Source organism: Coregonus lavaretus, assembly GCF_964263955.1.
Source record: "Coregonus lavaretus genome assembly, chromosome: 1".
Lineage (NCBI taxonomy): Eukaryota > Metazoa > Chordata > Actinopteri > Salmoniformes > Salmonidae > Coregonus > Coregonus lavaretus.
Window position 1 is genome coordinate 80,346,825 of NC_139988.1, and position 20,085 is coordinate 80,366,909.

Genomic DNA, 20,085 nt, shown 5'->3' on the forward strand with positions numbered 1-20,085 from the left:
CAACTTCACCGCATCAAAGGGACGATGGACGGGGCCATGTACCGTCAAATCTTGGGTGAGAACCTCCTTCCCTCAGCCAGGGCATTGAAAATGGGTCGTGGATGGGTATTCCAGCATGACAATGACCCAAAACACACGGCCAAGGCATTAAAGGAGTGGCTCAAGAAGAAGCACATTAAGGTCCTGGAGTGGCCTAGCCAGTCTCCAGACCTTAATCCCATAGAAAATATGTGGAGGGAGCTGAAGGTTTGAGTTGCTAAACGTCAGCCTCGAAACCTTAATGACTTGGAGAAGATCTGCAAAGAGGAGTGGGACAAAATCCCTCCTGAGATGTCTGACCTCTGTGATTGCCAAAAGGGTTTTGCCACCAAGTACTAAGTCATGTTTTGCAGAGGGGTCAAATACTTATTTCCCTCATTAAAATGCAAATCTCCCGAGTGGCGCAGTGGTAGCTGTGCTACTAGAGATCCTGGTTCGAATCCAGACTCTGTCGTAGCTGGCTGTGACCGGGAGACACATGGGGCGGCGCACAATTAGCCAGGGTAGGGGAGGGAATGGCCGGCAGGGATGTAGCTCAGTTGGTAGAGCATGGCATTTGCAACGCCAGGGTTGTGGGTTCGATTCCCACGGGGGGCCAGTATGAAAATGAATGCACTCACTTAACTGTAAGTCGCTCTGGATAAGAGCGTCTGCTAAATGTAAATAACATTTTTGACATGCGTATTTCGGATTTTTTTGTTGTTATTCTGTCTCTCACTGTTCAAATAAACCTACCATTAAAATTATAGACTGATCATGTCTTTGTCAGTGGGCAAGCGTACAAAATCAGCAGGGGATCAAATACTTTTTCCCCTCACTGTATATAAAGTGTAATATTGGGATGCAAACTCAAAATTAAATACATTGGAACTCTATATCTGACATGGTACAGGTGTCTTCTTTTTCTTAAGCCCACAACCATGTGTACGAAGTGTATACTTTTATTTAAAAGTAGATTTGTTTAAGACTACCAAGAAACACTCTGTCTGACCCTGATTTAGCCCACTGCAGTAAAAGGTTAAAATGTTTAAATCAGGTTTGTTTTGTTGATAATGCTAGCAGTTTTGTACAGGTAAAACTCTGTGTCTGGAAACATGGCCAAAACAATATAAGGAAACGGGGTACGATACTGAGGGACAGACACAGGAACAGATGCTTGAAGGAGGGCAGAGGGCTGGAATGGGGAAGACTGAATACTTGATATAAAGACATTGGGGAGAAGAGAGGAGATGGGGGCGCTAGAGGGAGCGAGAGCGAGGGATTAAGGGGAGTGGGAGGAAAGAGTTGGCGAGGTTAGAGAGGCAGAAAAAGGGAGACAGAGTGTTGTAATGTCACTCAAAAAGACCATGTGTTGATACAGCAGATTGCCACAGCAAAATGGCTCTCCCAGACCTGCCTTGAAAAAACCATAACATATGTGCCTGCTTATTTACGAAGTGCTGACACGAGCGCCTGAAATAATTGATATTCTGTTAGGTAAATATTTTCCTCTGGGCTGCCCTCTCTGCAACTGCGTACAGATGTTTCAGCCATGCAGAGAGTGCAAGCCTTTTCCCTCCACGCTATGAATGAAAAAGCATGTAGAATGTTCTCCCCTGGCCAAATTCTGACAGTGATCTATGACTTATAGCTGCATACTCTTTGCCGTACTACCCCCAGCATCGGCAAAGAGTTTTGTCTGTCAGATACAGTATTTAGTGCTGCTTCTATAGACCCTAGTGCATATTTTTATGCCACAAAGTTTCAAGTATTAAGTTTACCTGGCAGCTGTCCAACAGCAGATGTGTTGGCAGCGATGCAACAGAGGGGGAGAAAGCTTACACCACATGTCCCTGTAACAGAATCATGCTAGACGCAGGTGATAATGACGTCTTGGCCTTTGTATGCAATGGGAAATGCTAGGAATGCACCCGCTGTCCTGCAGGCTTAGATGAATCTGAAGACGTCAGTCACTGGCAACATGGCTGCTAAACTCTTGAGGGCCAAGGGGAATTATGGAGACACATATCATAAAACACTGACTTTTCTTGTGTTTACACAACAAGGAATATAGAATTGATTGAGAATATTTAGCGTTTTTTTCTGTGATATTGGAGATGGAAGGTACTGTGTAAGTAACAAACACACACACACAGAGACACACACTCTCACACACACACACACACACACACACACAGAGGAAACGTAAAAGTAAACGACCCAATCTTGTTTACGAGAGTAGTGTTGGTCTCGCCAGACTGCCGGTGGAGGGGCAAGCAGCCTTGACTCCCATTATTAATAGTAACTGAGGGAGTCGAGCAGGGAAAACATTCCTATCAGCAGGCCAGATAAAACCCCTCCAGAGGTAACCGAGGATAGAGAGCAGCCCTGCCGCTAGCCAAATAGAAAGATGTTATCTCCGTGCACTGAGCTGAGCCAGTGAGCCAATCAGACCAGCAACACAGAGACTTTCTACCAGGGAGATGTATAGAGAGGGAGACAGAGCCAGCAAACCTAGTCTGGCTTTGAGGAGGTTTTGGAGGGAAAGTGGAGTGAAAGTGGACCTTGTCTGGCTTTTTAGAGACTGAGGGGCTAGACCAGGTCTGGTTTTTAGACGATTTGGAGAGCACATAGCCCGGACCTTGTTTTGAGAGGGTCTAGACTGGGGATAGTACTGTAGACCAAGTCCAGTTTTAGACGGCTAAGGAGCGCTCAACTCCGTTCTCTTATATGGAGGCGTTCCTCAGCTAGGTTTTAGATGGCTTCAGAGAGCATTAAGAGCTAATGTGGACTGAAGAGTGTTAGCAGGTGGGAGGTATACAGTACATAGTAACTAGATGTTGATAAGAGCAGGTAGAGGCCAGCGGGCTATAGCCTAGGGTTTGGCTGTAGCTGTTTAGTGAGGAGGCACGGTAGATCAAAATCATAAGCATATTGAAATGAGAATAGGCTGTTCAGCAAAATGTGACTTTCAATTTAAGCACCAATACACCCGATCCAGTCTATGCATTTGGGGAGCTTGCACCATAAGAGTCTCAGCGTTCTGCTATTCTGATATTACTTTTCAAGGAGGACATTTTACTTCTCGGCTTCTGATAGAATTTGGAAAACATATAAGGCTTGAAATTTACAGCCGTCAAATGTATGATGTTATCCCTCTGTCCTCTCTTTCTCTGTAATTGTCATTTCCACATTTCCTTTGGATGAAGGAATTTTTGCTATTTTCTTTTTCATTTCCGGGTAATGACTTTTCAGATGTTTGCGTAGTCCCAGATTTTTTAACTGACCTTGTCGTTTTTACGGTCCACGCTGTAAATCGGCACCAGGGCTTGACGAAGTGTGATAAATCAAATGAACACTGTATGGATGGTGATAAAAACACATTTTCCAATCTCCTCCTCCTCTCAGGGTTTCTATTGTGTTGTCTAAGTCTGTGTTATTCCTCTTTCTACTTTCTCTCTCTCCAGGTTTGCTTATTTCCACTGTGCTCTACCTGTATTTTGCCCGAGATGAGGGAGGTGAGATGTTTTCTCTCTCTCTCTCTCTCTCTCCTCATGAAAACAATGCGCTTAATCCTCAGGGTATACCCAGGGAGAGTCAACTGAACAACAGAAAAAGACCATCCCACTGCACAGATATTTATGTGTCTGCCTATGTCTCCAACATGCACTGCACTGTGTGATTCATGGTGGTGGTGAGGGACCACAAAGCCCTCTGACAGACAGGATGCAGGTTTATACACTGATATGAGTGATGTGGGGTGAAGAGGCTACACCTGTCATCACTAATCACAGTGGCCTAGAATAAAGAGCAGGACATGAGGAGGCTGAGCAGTACACATGATGAAAACACACACACGTACAACAAGAATATATATTCACACACACACACATGCCGTAACGCACACAGATGATGCATGCTCACACAGAGCATTGCCTGTGACAGCTGTTGGCATAAATATCGCCAGGAAGAAAGCCCTTTCATTTCTTTAATTCTTTCTTTTGGCATGCCTATTGCCCTACACACTGTGGCCATGTCCCTAGCTGTGTTCTTCATTTTACTTCCAGAATTTTTTTCTTCGTGAAATTGAAATCATTTGTGCCAACCAAGATTAGAAGGGAACCGGGAAAATGGGGGGACATTAGTAGAGATATTTTTGTCAGTAATGAGCTTACTCTGTGTATAGTGCAGGCGAAAGGGAGTCTAATGATGACGTTAGCACAGAGAGAAGAATGGACTCTCAGGAGTCCACAGCCAGAAAAACCGCAGCTTTCCCTCAGCATAACTCAGTTGCTCTATTCAATTATGCAGATTATCCCATTGGGCTCCCATTGCCTTTACTTTAATGATGAAGTGGTGCATAAACAGACATAGCGTTCATTTCTTTAGGATTCTTTTTCTCCATTGCCTTATTTCCTACTTGTAAGAAAGTTAATTATTTTAGTCATTAAAAGAGGTTTCACTGTCATGCAACTGACAAAGCAGCCTGGTCTCATAGACTAGACGCAACATAATACATGTAAATCCGAGACACTCAAATTACTCTAGTATGATATGTTACGTTTGTTATGGTTACAAAAGACAGAAGGTCACTTAAGGCAAAAACGGAAGTAGGGGGGGGGGGGGGGGGGGGGGTGGACGTATAACGCGAACGTCTAGCAACCCAAAGGTTGCGTGTTTGAATCTCATCACGGACAACTTTAGCATTTTAGCTAATTAGCAACTTTGCCCTACTTACTACTTTGTAGCTACTTTGCAACTACTTAGCATGTTAGCTAACCTTTCCCCTAACCCTAACCTTAACCCTTTAACCTAACTCCTTACCTTAACCCTAACCTTAATCCCAAACCCCTAGCCTAGCTAACGTTAGCATTAGCCACCTAGCCACCTAGTTAACATTAGCCACAACAAATTGGAATTCATAACATAGCTTACTTTTTTCAAAGTCGTAACATATTGTACTAATTGCAATTTGTAACGTATCATACATTTTGTAATTCGTAACATCATACAAAATGGATGATGGACATCCACAAATTAATACATACCATACGAAAAGTAACTTATTGTACTAATTGGAGTGTCCCAGATTTACATCTACTATGTTACGTCTACCCCTGAGTCAAGGTTGGACAAAGGGAGCAGGGGAGACAGAGAAGGATGTGAAGAGACAAACAAAAGGGAGAAAGGTTTATTTTTGCCTTCTGGGACGATGGGATGAATCTATAAAATGCAATTATCACATTTGATATAGTATAAGAACCGAGCCATCCTCTCATGTGTAACAACAGACAACGGAGCTTCCTTGGAGAATACGTGGTTTCTCCCTTGTGACCACCGGGTGGCGGTAGAGTACAAGGGACATGCACACGTTGAAACCGCATCAGCACCAGAGCTCTATCACAAGAGACGATTGATTACTTTGTTTGCCTGTGTCACAAGACATCTACAAAAATTATGCCAACAGGCATGGCGATTCATTGTTAACTTTTGAACGTAGGCTGTAGTAATCTGATATAGTAATCTGATGTGCATTGCAATTTAGGCCTGCACATTATTAGACTATTGATGCTATTTTTAAAAAAAAATATTATGGCGCTTTTATAGGTTCATTATTAGGGTCAACATGTTTGTGAAATCGAATATGCTGGCTACCAGGAAGAAATATGATAGGGTAGGCCTATACATTTTACAGATTTTTGGCTACTTTCCCTAGAGTAAATATGTTTATTAAGATGATTTATTAATGATGCATTCGCAAATCATTGCAGTCCATGTTAGAGTTTAGAGAGGATATTGGTTTGAGGACAGTTGTGCCTTGTATTTAGCGGGAACTGCATAGATTTTATGACTTCATGGCCTAAAAATAGCTTTTTAAATAGCTTCTCATCCCGAAGGTTTCCATACTCTAACTAACACAATGTAATGTTTAATGTTCTCTAATACCATGTCAGTATTATTATCGTTAATAGGCTAACCTATTTTTATTAGACAATTATTATTAGGCTATTGTGGTTTTCGGTAGCCCATATATTGGTTTTATTATTACAATTTTAATTTATTTAGTGCATTTTGAGAGCATAGGAAATAGGATAGCCAGATTGACTGCGTGTTATTTTTCACGGAATTTGCCCAATCCCGACACACATCAAACTGCTTTCGGTAGGCTATTTCCTCAATTAATAGTTATTAAATTGTTTTAGCTTTAGCCAATGTGTGTTATATAGTATTTTCTGTTGCAACTCCTAACGTTATTCAGATAATGCACTTTGTTGTGTGCCTTATGTACCTCTTCAGGGTCTTTCTCCCTATAGAATATAATTTTGAGCTATTTTTGATGCTCGCTATAGGCAATGTGAAATAGTTTAGCTCTTATAGGATTTAATAGACTATGGAAGTGTAGACCGATGTTTGCAGTAAAGGCAAGCACAAGGTCTGATCAATTGAGGGGAAATGACTGCGTCAGAGCCAAATTAATTGAATGATGGAGACAGAATGTAGGCCCGTTTAACGCAATGCAATGCGTTGTTATGGGACTGTGCCCACGACAGAGCAATGCATAATATATAGGACTACATAATTATACACATCTTGTTTTGTGATCATATCTCAAAGGACATAATAACTTTCTTCCATAATAATTGTAATTCCTTGCGTAATTGGATGTTGCTGAATGGAATGCAGGTGAAACTGAAGTCGGGCGTTGTATTTTAAGGTCAATCTTGAAAGTTAAAAACCATTCCAAGTATTAACATTGAAACATTCTATAATTGGCTTATTTCGATTTTTGGAAGTGTGGCTATTTCATCCTTTGGTATGATTTGGTATGATTTGATCAAAATCAAATTTTCCTTCAAGTAGCCTATGTTTATTTATAATTGTTACGATGTTGGCATAGTCCCTTACTGTGTCCGGTTTCTTAGTAAGAAACTACTAAGAAAAACCTAATTCTTCAGGATCTGCAACCCCTTATGTCCCCATGTGCGCTGCATGGGAAATTGTCTCCATGGAGACTGTACTGCTGCTAGGCCTACTCAGGTTAACGAAAAAATGACCCAAAGTTGACATAATTAAGGGAAGGGGACAGATGTAAAGACAGGTGTACAGTAAAGTTGAGAGTGGGCGTGAGGATGCATTGATGTGTGTTTATCGCGCTCCATCTCTGAAGTGACGGGCCCGAGCTCATGCATTCTGCGCGGCTCGGCGCGCGCAGCGGGAGACGCGCTCTCCCTTCTCTCCTCTCACCATCGCTAGCCGTCTCCGCCGAGATGGCGTGCTAATCATTTAAACAGCACATTAAAAGGAAATAAGATGTTTCACACAAGGAGAAAAAAAAAGAGGGAGGAAAGTGATTATTAGGGTTTGTGAGGCACAGCGAGAGTGATTGAGTTGAAGGGGACTTTGATATGGGTCTTTCTGTTTTTAGATGCCAAAAGGTTCGGCTGCTAGTCTTCACGAATCTATGGTTAGCTGTCATCATGCAATTGGAAAGTTTTTAGCCACATCAAGAAATCACTTTCAATCGTGGAGGCCTAGCCTACATATCTGTTCAGTTCTTGAGGAGGCATGGAATTCTTTGATGTGTGTGGTATTTTATTTAAGAATATCATTGTCTTTATCTTCTGTAGTCTGTAGTTGTAGGCTACAAAAAGGGGTGAGAAAATTAAATTTGAATGCAAATTCAGGTAAGGGAGAAAAGTCACTAGGAAAATATCACATCTAAGGAGCACTGAGTTAAAAATAGTGTGCCTTATTCACTTCAGTTTTGTTCTTAGACTACATAAAATCACTTTCTGAAACCCACACCTGCACACACCCAAATACACAGCACTGAAGATGAATCACCTTGGTTTGTGGAGAGGTTAGTTAATAGACACATTTGATGTCATGCAGCCCCACTTGTGTTGAAAGGGATTTGTTAGTGTGTTGGTATCACCTCCTGTGCATAAAGCGCCACTTTAAACAATAAACAGCAGAGAGCATATCCAAGCAGCCACAGTTTAACTCTTTCCTTTGATACCGATACCTATTACTGTGGGGCTTATCTAATGGATTGGCTTCCCACACTATATTCTAGCACATACCAATAATATGATAAAGTTAACGTGATTAGTGCATTAACTATAGCTAATAAAGTTGGTTGAATGACACCAATCAAATAGTGAGCTGTGACCTTTGACCTTTTGAGTGATGCCCATTGGGCCTAACAGTATTTCCTATGGTTGTAGGGCTGGGATTGGACCCCAAACAGTGTAAATATAGCCGACCAATGAACTTAGATTTTATTTGAACATATGAACTGAATTATTCCCCTGTAATTTTCAGAGAGGAAGACATTGTTCAATATCTTGTCTGGGCTTGTAGTGGAAGGCAACAAACATGTTTTTGTTGAGGTGGCAACAATGCTCTATTCTATTGGACTGAATTTCTAGAGCACTCCTCTCTCACTCTCTTTTTTTCTCTTCCTCCCTTCTCTTGTTCCCTCTGTTCTAAAACGGGAGAGGGAAAAGAAAACTGACACACTCCAAGTTTAGCACCACTCAGTCCATTGGTCAGCCCAGAGGATCACCGACTCTTTTGAAGTGCCCTATAAAAAAAGAAGGGGAAATTGTTAGGTTGGTCGACAGATTGTGTATTTATTTCAGCATTTCCGCCCTTTTTTAGAAACCGGGCACAACCAATTATAGCCATGTCTTTCAGGTCTATAGAATGTTTCTATATACAACTGAAATTATATACAGTACTGTAATATGTCTCAGTCTGTGTTTGTACGTTTATGTTGATCTATTTATTAGATATTTCATTAGTATGTATGATGACTGCTTTCCTGGTAATACCTATACTATACATGTACGTATGAATGGATATGAGCTGAGCCAGTGTGTTTACAGTGTGTTTGTTCTCCTATGCCTCCCAGAACTGTGGCAGCGGGCAGCAGAATCCTCAGACAGCACAAACCAAATAGCTTCTGAAGGGGCGGCCGGACTACAGCTGTTTGTTTATTTATCTCTAACTTGTAATTATGGCTTTGACAGACTGTACCATGGAAAAAGCCCATATTTGGCTCGAGTTTCATCTGAGGCTGTGCTGGATTGCGCTTGATTGCACTGCATAGTTTAACCCATCCCTACCATGTAACAGGTTCACATTGAGACACAGCTGGTTTTTGTGAGGGTACAACACTGTGTCAGTTATGCATCCAACATGGCACCAGACTTTATTGATGAATTGTAGAATGTCTAAACTTTCAGTTTTATGAGAAACTATAATTGTATAGTGTTTAAACTTGAGATGTCTGTGCACAGTAGTGTGTGTGTATGTGTGCACGTGCATATGTATGTGTCTAATGTTTTGTAAGTCATCATAAAATCAATCCATACCCCATAGAGGAAGGTCGATCAGGATTTTGCTTAAGAGACAAACTGTATGTAAATCCCGGATACAACTACTGCGCTACACATTTCCTCATTTCCTCATTTTCATGAGTTGTCCTGACGACCTAATGAGTTGGCCAATCTGTTTTGCTTTCATTATTAGGCTTATCCATAGTGTGGAGATGAGTCAGAGAGGTGTAGACGACGAAACCACAGATCTCAAAAGGAGCGGGAAGAGAGGGACTCGACTTCACAGCGAAGACACAAACCCAACCCAATCGCTTTCTCCTTCCCTCTCTTTTCCTTTTTTCTCTCCTCTCTTTTCACTGGTTTAAAGTTGTCCTGGCAACTATTTTCAGAAATATTAATTTGGTTGAGAGCGTGCCGCATCTGAACACACCAAAAAGAAGTAGAAAAAGAGAGATGGAGAGCAGAAAAAAAGGGGGGGAAAGGAGCTGCTGTGCCTGTGCGTTTCTCTCTCTTGACGTTTTGCTGAAGTTTGTACGCCACTTGAGCCCGCCGTTTCCCTCGCTAATGATACCAGTGGAGCCTCTCTGGGGAATGGCGTCCGTCGCCGCCTGGCTTTTACATTTTCAGGGCTGGATATTTTGGGAGGCACGAGCGAGGCCTATGAGGCGCATCATTCCAAGAGCTCATCTCGCTGTTTCTATCTCTCTCTTTCTCTCGCTCGCCCTCTCTCTTCCCCCTACCTCCAATTCGTTCCACTCCTCTCCCTCTCTTTTTTTTGTTGTTGTTGTACTTCTGCACACGCGTACATTCTCAGTCTCTTTCTGTAGTTTTTTCCCCCTCTCAATTTTTTGGGGGGGATTTTCTGAATGATGAAAGTATATAGAGAAGAAGGAGAAAAAACATGTGCATGGAAAAAGTCCTTTTTATTAACTTATTCATAACTCCTCTCTTCTTGGTTAAGGCAAATTAATGTTTAAAGAGGTAATTTACTGGGCCCTGGCAGGATGCACATTGTGTATCACACAAGCACGGGTAACAAAATAAAATTCTAATCTAGACAGTAACACGACGGTACAGAGGATTCTCTGCGGGGGACCGGATGAATTATACAACAATCTGTGTTCTGCCTCGTTTAATTTAAAGGTCTGTTTTCAAGGCTATTGCCGGTTGAACATCAGAGAGGAGGGTTTGTCTGTTGAGGTCAAGCCCATATTGACAAATATCAAAAGGCAAAAAGAGCTCCCAAAACGAAGATATAAATAAGCAAACATAAAGTAACTAGGGAGAGGAAGCAGACAGACACACACACACACACCATGTTTGTTGGCCATGAAAATGGGCTTGGGTGAGGTTTGTATGGATATACTATAGAAAGAAAACACATGAAAACAGTGTAAGGTCATTTCTCTTCATAAACACAAATAATTGTTTGACTGTATTGCTTAGGTGTGATGGTTCTGTGCTTTGCCCATGGATGAATAAAGCTATTATCTGTACCTCTGTTGTAGTATAAATTAACATCTCAGGGACAGTAGCAGTGTACTGTCACGATCGTCGGATATAGAGGACCAAGGAGCAGCGTGGAAGGTGAACATACTTATTTATTAAATGATACACGAACAAAACAACAAATCGATACGTGACGTCCACGGGTGCAAACCACAAACACTGTGGGAAAACCACCTGACTAAATATGGTTCCCAATCAGAGACAACCAGCAACAGCTGATACTCGTTGCCTCTGATTGAGAACCACTCTGGCCAACATAGATATACAAAAACTAGACTAGACACAATGAGCACAAAACATAAACTCTACACACCCTGGCTCAACTTAAAAGAGTCCCTAGAGCCAGGGCGTGACATGTACCTGATATGAAAAACATATCTTTACTACTACTAGTATTTAACATTTGTAGGAATGGGGAAAATATGTACAATCAGAATTGCAAATGGATGATCCACAGCCATGTGATGCAATATCATAGTCCTACTGCCTACACTGCCTACATGTCAATATTATATTGATTTATTGTGAAAGCTTCCATGAAGGTTTCCAGATGTAATTCTCAAGGCCAAGAAGTCCTCCGATACACTCGTATAAACACACAATGATGGGAAATCACAAACAGTCTCAGCATTTTGACTCCTTGGATAGAGCGAGACTCTTTTTGGCCACACGCCTCTCAGCTATTCACTCTCTCATCCTCCCACCACCTTGCTCTATTGTCTCGTACTTACTTCCACTACCTTAAACTCTCACTATCCCTCCCCGTCTTCACTCTCTTCCTCTGTTTCTCTCAGGGCCGTGCGTCTGTTGAGTTGTCAGCTGGTGACAGAATTACGCGGCCACTCCGAGTCTCCCCGTGTCACCACTGATTTCCCTCATAGCTCAACGGCGAGTGTCACACTCCATCATACCTTGGCAAATCAACAGGTCTCGCCCCCTGACTCCACCCCGCCGCTCACCGCCTATGTCATCCTGACAGGATGAGTTTGACCTCTGACCTCACAGAACAGACAACTCAATTGGCTCTTTTTGTGTTACCGGGAGGCTGTGGCAGAGAGCAGAGCGGCGTTTCATCACCACGTCTGCTCTTTGACAGGAGAGAAGTGTATCTATGTGCCTCTTCTTTTTTCTTCACTCCATCTGTTTGTAGGCCTTTTAAATGTTGACATTCCTCTGATGTTCCTCTGACGTTCCTTGAGAAGGATCTACAGACAGGTCCATAATTATTGGCACCCTTGATAAAGATGAGCTAAAAAGACTGTATAAAATAAATAATACAAATACTGAGCTATATTGTATGCTCAAAATAATTGGTCAATTTTAATATTTTATACTAATACAATTGGTCAGAGAAATAGATTTTATTTAAAAACTCTCAAAGATAGGGGTCAATTATTGGCACCCCTGTTTTCAGTGCTCTAGGACCCTCCTCTTGCAAGGATAATGATACTGAGCTTTTTTCGAAAATGTTTTATGACATTGGAGAACATGTTGGGAGGGATCTTAGACCATTCCACCATACAGAATCTTTCCAGAATCTTGATATCCTATGTCTGCTCTTATGGACTGCCCTCTTCAATTCAAACCACATATTTTCAAGTCCGGAGACTGAGATGGCCATTGCAAAATGTTGATTTTGTGGTCAATTAACAATTTTCTTGTGGATTTTGCTTAGTGCTTGGGGTTATTTCTTGCTGGAAGATCCACTTGAGGCCAAGTGTCAGCCTCATGGCAGAGGCAACCAGGTTTTTGGCTAAAATGTCCTGGTACTGGGTAAAGTTCATGATGCCGTTGGCCTTAACAAGAGCCCCAGGACCAGTGGAAGTAAAATAGCCCCATAACATCAAAGATCCACTACTATATTCTACTGTAGGTAGAATGTACTTTTCTGCATATGCTTCCGTTTTTCAACACAAAACCCACCACTGGTGTGCATGGCCAAAGAGCTATATTTTCATGTCATCTGACCATAGCACTCCCGGGAGTTTGATAAATGGCATTGGCACTTGGATTGGAACCGGTGCTATGGTCATGACATGAAAATAGAGCTCTTTGGCCATGCACACCAGTGGTGGGTTTGGCGTTGAAAAACAGACGACTATACAGAAAAGTGCAAAGTTGTACCACTGATTTAAGGCGCCTCTCTCTCCAGAGGAGAGCGCTTCTCTTCCCTCCTCTTGATCTGTCAAAAAAGGAAGGTAAAGCTACAAACCACAATGTGTGTGTGGGCTTCACACAAGTCTATAACTGCGTCATCAGCACATAGATGAAACTGTGTTTCTGTGTGTGCGTAATGTCGGGGAAGGTGGCTGCCCCGGAGCTAGATTATGAGCAGGGAAGCAGATGGGAGATGGAACGCAGACCCACTGGGGTATTACTGTGGTAGAACTGGCATACAGAACCCGTCTTAGAACCGCTCCCAGCCTGAGTGGATGCCAGCATTCACTATAGCTGAGGTTGAATGACAATGTGTGTCTGTGTGTGTGTTACTCCCTTCACCTTTGATTTCCCTCCTTTTTTTATATTTCACTCACTTCCCTTATCCTCTCTCTAATCCTCCCATCCTGTTTGACTCTCCTAACTTCTGCTATCTCTTTCTATCCTTTTATTCTTCATAAATGTCAAACACCCTCCATATGCAAGTCAGGCACACTCCCCAGTAAAAAAAAGAAAAAGAAGTAAATTGATCCAAATTTAACTGTAATATGTCCAAATGTAGCCCTTCAAATATTGCCAAAACAAGCATCATAAGTAAAGTACAGTAGTACACTAAATAAAAAGCATGTCTTTATGACTGTTCTTTAGCAATGCATTACATTTGTACGTCTTTTTTGTATAGAGATGATTGACGGGGCATTTAAGGTGACATCTTTGCAGAAAACAAGAGAGTTGTTTGTTAACCCACAACCCAATAAAATCCTTATCAAATATACAGATAAATCATTCTTATGGATATGAACACCCACTTACTCAGCCTAGATGAGTATAAATGGGTTTTACATCAACCACTATGCAAACAGACAAATGCACATCCCACTCAGACTATAAAACGAGTACTTGTTTGCTCTATACAGTAATAAACCCTTTTGACCAACTCCAATGAATTTCAAATTAGTTATTAAGAACCCATTCTATTTGACAGTATGACCTGGCAAAAGTCAAAACCACATGCTAATGTGAAAGATTATGTATACTTTGCAAACATAGTAAAACAGAATTCAACAAAAAAATCAAAATATGTACCAAACACACACCAATCGACAGTACCAACGCTGATTCATAGTTCAGACTCTGCAAAACATCCAAATCACTGTAGGCCAATTTCTGGGGTTCGTAAATCAAACTCTGCATCCCCCCGTCCTAAAACAGTTGGGGGGTTGAATAAGCTTGTAATGACTGAGCCCCACAATGAGAAGCACATGTTTCTGCTGTGTGGGTGAGGCTGGAGGAAGGGAGGAGGGGGTTGATAATTAAGTGAGGGAGTTCTTCTCCATTCCTGACCTGAATTACTTTCCCGCTGTTTCACACATTATCACCGTAATGTAAAGGACAGGAATGATGAGGCAGAGAGGGGTGGTTTTTGCCAGTAGCAGTACAGCTGGTTTGTATAGCACATAGTGTCCTTCAGAGAACTATAGACCTGGTAAGTGAGGATACTAGGTACCAAACTCACCCATAAGCCCAGGGAATACAGGCATCCTTTAACTGGGAGCATTGCTGCACTATGTTTCTTAGGTCACCCGAATGTTCAGAAGTCTGGAGCTTGTTGGTGTCTCTCCGTCCATCTGTCTCTCTCCCGTTCCCTCTCTCACACACACAGCCCTCCCCTCTGCACAAACCCTCAAGTTTGATTGATGAGGAAATAGCGGGCAAATTGCGGTGTCCGTTCTGATGGATGACATCATTTGGCCAATGTGCTGATCACGTATGCCAAACAGACCCTGGCGTTCTTCCCTCCCTCTCTCCTTTTTGCTTACAATTGATCAGTGGGAGTTTGTTTTTGGGTGCACCAGTCTCGTTTAGAATTTAATGCATGTGGAAGACCACATGACACGGCTCTCTTCTGCCCATCTCTGGCTATCAGCCCTCATCCTCACTATTCATCATTATCTGGGGGGTGCTGGCCATGACAGACAAACAGTGGCAGGCCGTTAGGTGTCTGTTAAATTGGTACTATGTTTTAAGATTGCGGTATAGATTATAGCTTTTACTTAGAGAGCTGATTTAATACAGAAGCACAGATAAAGTAATTGCTTATGAGGTGTGTTTGGTGTCCCTAGACATTTATTTGGAGGTTCTCAAACTTTTCTTCACACAGACATTTTTACACGGACACGCACTGCAAATGGAACAGATGCTTTCGAACCTGAGAATTTTTCATTTTTTTTCAAGAAAACGGCTCAAAGTCATCTCACTTCTTGATATAAATATTTTCTGTGGTGGCAGTATGCTATAGAAATTGCAAGTCACTCTGAACGAGTTCTGGTTAAGGGGAGAAAAAAAGCTGTCCCATACTTCGGCGCAGGAGGTATGCATATTCTGCAATCAAAATTACAGTCCCTAACACATGTAACTGGTTTGTGAGACCTCATTCTCCCCCCGGCTTATTTGCAGTAGCCATTCGAGCGCCACCTTATATTCAAATGAGTTGACAGTTGAGGAGGGGGGAGACGAGTTGATTGATGGGCGAGCGGAATGCAGCGCCGTGTGGGTTTATGAAGCAGAGAAAATCTGAATATGGAGAGTGTGTCAGTCGTGTCACAATCGCCATATAAAGAATGATTTGACAATGCATTATGTTGGAGATCTGTCACGCAAAAAAAGATGAGCGTCCCCTGTGGTTCAAATTATGGTTCGTGGTGCAGTGAGTAACACCCCGTTTCCAAACCCCCATCCCCCCCCGATCCAATCCTCTGTGGACTATTCTGACACAGGTCCCATTGGTAGAGGCCACTTTCTCAGAGTTAGCAACTGCCAAAAATGACATTTTATCAGCATGCATGGATATCAATGTATTTCTTCTTTTTTTTTACCACAGAGTCTAGACTGTAGAGGTTTGTTTGAGGATATGAGGCTGCTTATATTAGCTCTCATTAATGAGAATGAACTGAAATGATCCCCAATTTGCACAGACCGCCAACACAGAACAACTCAAATAGCCTGGAAATGTCAAATGTATTTATGAAAGTCTCCATTCAACCTCGAAATGTTATTGTAAAATTACTTTTTTTGAGAAAAAAAACGTCAAATATCCCACTGGGCACACACTGGTTGAATCAACGTTGTTTCCACGTCATTTCAATGAAATTGCTTTGAACCAATATGGAATAGACGTTGAATTGACATCTGTGCCCATTGGGATGTGAGGTAAATATTGAAAATGCTGCTAACTTTAGAACTAGATAAGAAGGGGATGCTTTGTCTGAATAATAGACTTGACAAGGTTCCATTTTACCTGATCCCGTACAATATAGCACGTGCATAATATATACTGAACAAAAATATCAACACAACATGCAACAATTTCAAAGATTTAACTGAGTTACAGTTCATATAAGGAAATCATGGATTTCACATGACTGGGAATACAGCTATGCATCTGTATACAGATATGCATCGGTCACAGATTCCTTTAAAAAAAAGGTAGGGCCGTGGATCAGAAAACCAGTAAGTATCTGGTGTGACCACCATTTGTGTCATGCAGCTTGACACATTTACTTCGCATAGAGTTGATCAGACTGTTGATTGTGGCCTGTAGGATGTTGTCCCACTCCTCTTCAATAGCTGTGCGAAGTTGCTGGATATTGTCGGGAACTGGAACACGCTGTCGTACACGTCAATACAGAGCATCCCAAACATGCTCAATGGGTGACATGTCTGGTGAGTATGCAGGCCATGGAAGAACTTTTAGCTTCCAGAAATTGTGTAGAGATCCTTGTGACATGGAGCCGTGTATTATCATGCTGAAACATGAGGTGATGGTGACGGATGACTGCACGACAATGGACCTCAGGATCTCCTCATGGGATCTCTGTGCATTCAAATTGCCATCAATAAAATGCAATTGTGTTCATTGTCTGTAGCTTATGCCTGCCCATACCATAACCCCACCGCCACCATGGGGCACACTGTTCACAACGTTGACATCAGCAAACCGCTCGCCCACAAAACGCCATACACGTGGTCTGTGGTTGTACTGCCAAATTCTCTAAAACGGAGGCGGCTTATGGTAGAGAAATGAACATTCAATTTTCTGACAACAGCTCTGGTGGACATTCCTGCAGTCAGCATGCCAATTGCACGCTCCCTCAAAACTTGAGACATCTGTGGCATTGTGTTGTGTGACAAAATATACCACACCTGTCAGGTGGATGGATTATCTTGGCAAACGAGAAATGCTCACTAACAGGGATGTAAACAAATTTGTGCTCAAAATATGAAAGAAATTCACTTTTTGTGCATATAGAATATTTCTGGGTTCTTTTATTTTAGCTCATGAAACATGGGACCAACACTTTACATGTTTCGTTTATATTTTTGTTCAGTGTAGAATAGGCTACGTAAATAGTTTCCAGGGAAAACATGGTTTAAAAGCCTCCACTCTGCATCTTGTGGTTTCTATAGAAAGGTCAGTACACTGGGAAGTTATTGGGCCTATAAACACAACACCCCTGGTCCATCCCTGGGCCTAGACTGGCTGTGTTACACTGAACCCCCTAATAAAGTAATGATGTTACCTAATGGGAACCAGAAGGACCTGTGACGCTGCTCTCCCCCAGCCCCTGGGGTCGATTTGGGGTGGGATGTGGGGATATTGTCATAGTGAGCTCATCAGCTTCTATCTCCAGGCAATCAGACTGTTAAACAGTCACCACTTGCCAGAACCTGCCCAGAACCTCAGCCACTGTCACTGGCTACCATGCGGTACTCTACCGTGCACCTTAGAGGCTTCTGCCCTATGTACATACAGTAGTCATTGAACACTGGTCACTTTAATAATGTTTACATCAGTGGCAATTTTAGCATGTAAATGTTGGTGGGGCTAACCCCACATTTTGGGGGGCGATGCATGCCAGCAAAGCCACTACACAACACAACACTAAACAATACATTAATTGCACTATAACGGTGACAAACGGTGCCCACAAACAGTTAGGGCATAAAGCTGTCCCAACAGCAGAGTCCCAACAGCAGTCCCAAAACCGTACCACTGCTACACATGGCTAACCTTTGTCTGGCAGCCAAACAGTTAATTCAGCCTAATTTATTGCCTTTTAAAAAAACATAGCTGATATGGCTAACTTGCTTAATAAACAAATGTGGTTTCTACTGACAATTGAGATGTACAAACTATGGCATAAGGGGACGACGAGCGGATAAGAGGCAAGCCGTAATTTCGATTAAGACATTAATGAGTGAGCTAGGACGGACGTAGTCAATATAACTATTTGTTCAGCACTTTTGAAATGAACAGCGACAGAATTCAGAACATGGTCCATTATTACAGTATTCTCCCTGTACACAAAGTCAGAACCGTAGGATAAATAAAGGGGGCATATAAGCAGACAATGAAAGCTCTTACAATATTTGATGATGACATTTCTCTAAAACAGGCTATAGGCTACATGTACACCACCAAGTCTGAACAGTAGGCTAAGTTCTGAGGAGAAAAGGGACCAAATTATTAGGGTGATGCACGTGGGCTACTAACAGCTTACTACACAACATACACTGAGTTTTACTTTCTTAGCTACAGTATACATATCTCCCTGGCACATTACATTGCACCGAGCTGTCTGTTTGAACTACTGGCGCACAGCTCGGACACCCATGCATACCCCACAAGACATGCCACCAGAGGTCTCTTCACAGTCCCAACGTCCAGAACAGACTATGGTAGGCGCACAGTACTACATAGAGCCATGACTACATGGAACTCTATTCCACATCAAGTAACTGATGCAAGTATTAAAATTAGATTTAAAAAACAGATAAGAAAACACCTTATGGAACAGCGGGAACTGTGAAGCAACACAAACATAGGCACAGACAAATGAATACACACACACGATAACATGCGCACTATACACACACGTACACATGGATCTTGTACTGTAGATATGTGGTAGTGGTGGAGTAGGGGCCTGAGGGCACACAGTGTGTTGTGAAATATGTGAATGTATTGTAATGTTTTTAGAATTGTATGAACTGCCTTAATTTTGATGGACTCCAGGAAGAGTAGCTGCTGCCTTGGGAGAAGCTAATGGGGATCCATAATAAATACAAATACAAATACATCATTTATGCAAATTTTTTCATCAAACTTTGTCATCAAAGTCTGGCATTCTCTGGATTTATGGTGCTGTCAAGACAACTGGGAACTCTGAAAAAAGGTCGACGTCAGTGATCTTCAGGTCGGAGCTCTAGAAAGATGCCTGAGTTCCCAACTTGGAAATCTGAGTTGGATGACCGTTCAAAACTTATTTTACCAGTCGGAGCTCAAGTTTCTCAATACTTTGTTATATACCCTTTGTTGGCAATGACACAGGTCAAACGTTTTCTGTAAGTCTTCACAAGGTTTTCACACACTGTTGCTGGTATTTTGGCCCATTCCTCCATGCAGATCTCCTCTAGAGCAGTGATGTTTTGGGGCTGTTGCTGGGCAACACGGACTTTCAACTCCCTCCAAAGATTTTCTATGGGGTTGAGATCTGGAGACTGGCTAGGCCACTCCAGGACCTTGAAATGCTTCTTACGAAGCCACTCCTTCGTTGCCCGGGCGGTGTGTTTGGGATCATTGTCATGCTGAAAGACCCAGCCACGTTTCATCTTCTATGCCCTTGCTGATGGAAGGAGGTTTTCACTCAAAATCTCACGATACATGGCCCCATTCATACTTTCCTTTACACAGATCAGTCGTCCTGGTCCCTTTGCAGAAAAACAGCCCCAAAGCATGATGTTTCCACCCCCATGCTTCACAGTAGGTATGGTGTTCTTTGGATGCAACTCAGCATTCTTTGTCCTCCAAACACGACGAGTTGAGTTTTTCCAAAAAGTTATATTTTGGTTTCATCTGACCATATGACATTCTCCCAATCCTCTTCTGGATCAACCAAATGCACTCTAGCAAACTTCAGACGGGCCTGGACATGTACTGGCTTAAGCAGGGGGACACGTCTCGCACTGCAGGATTTGAGTCCCTGGCGGCGTAGTG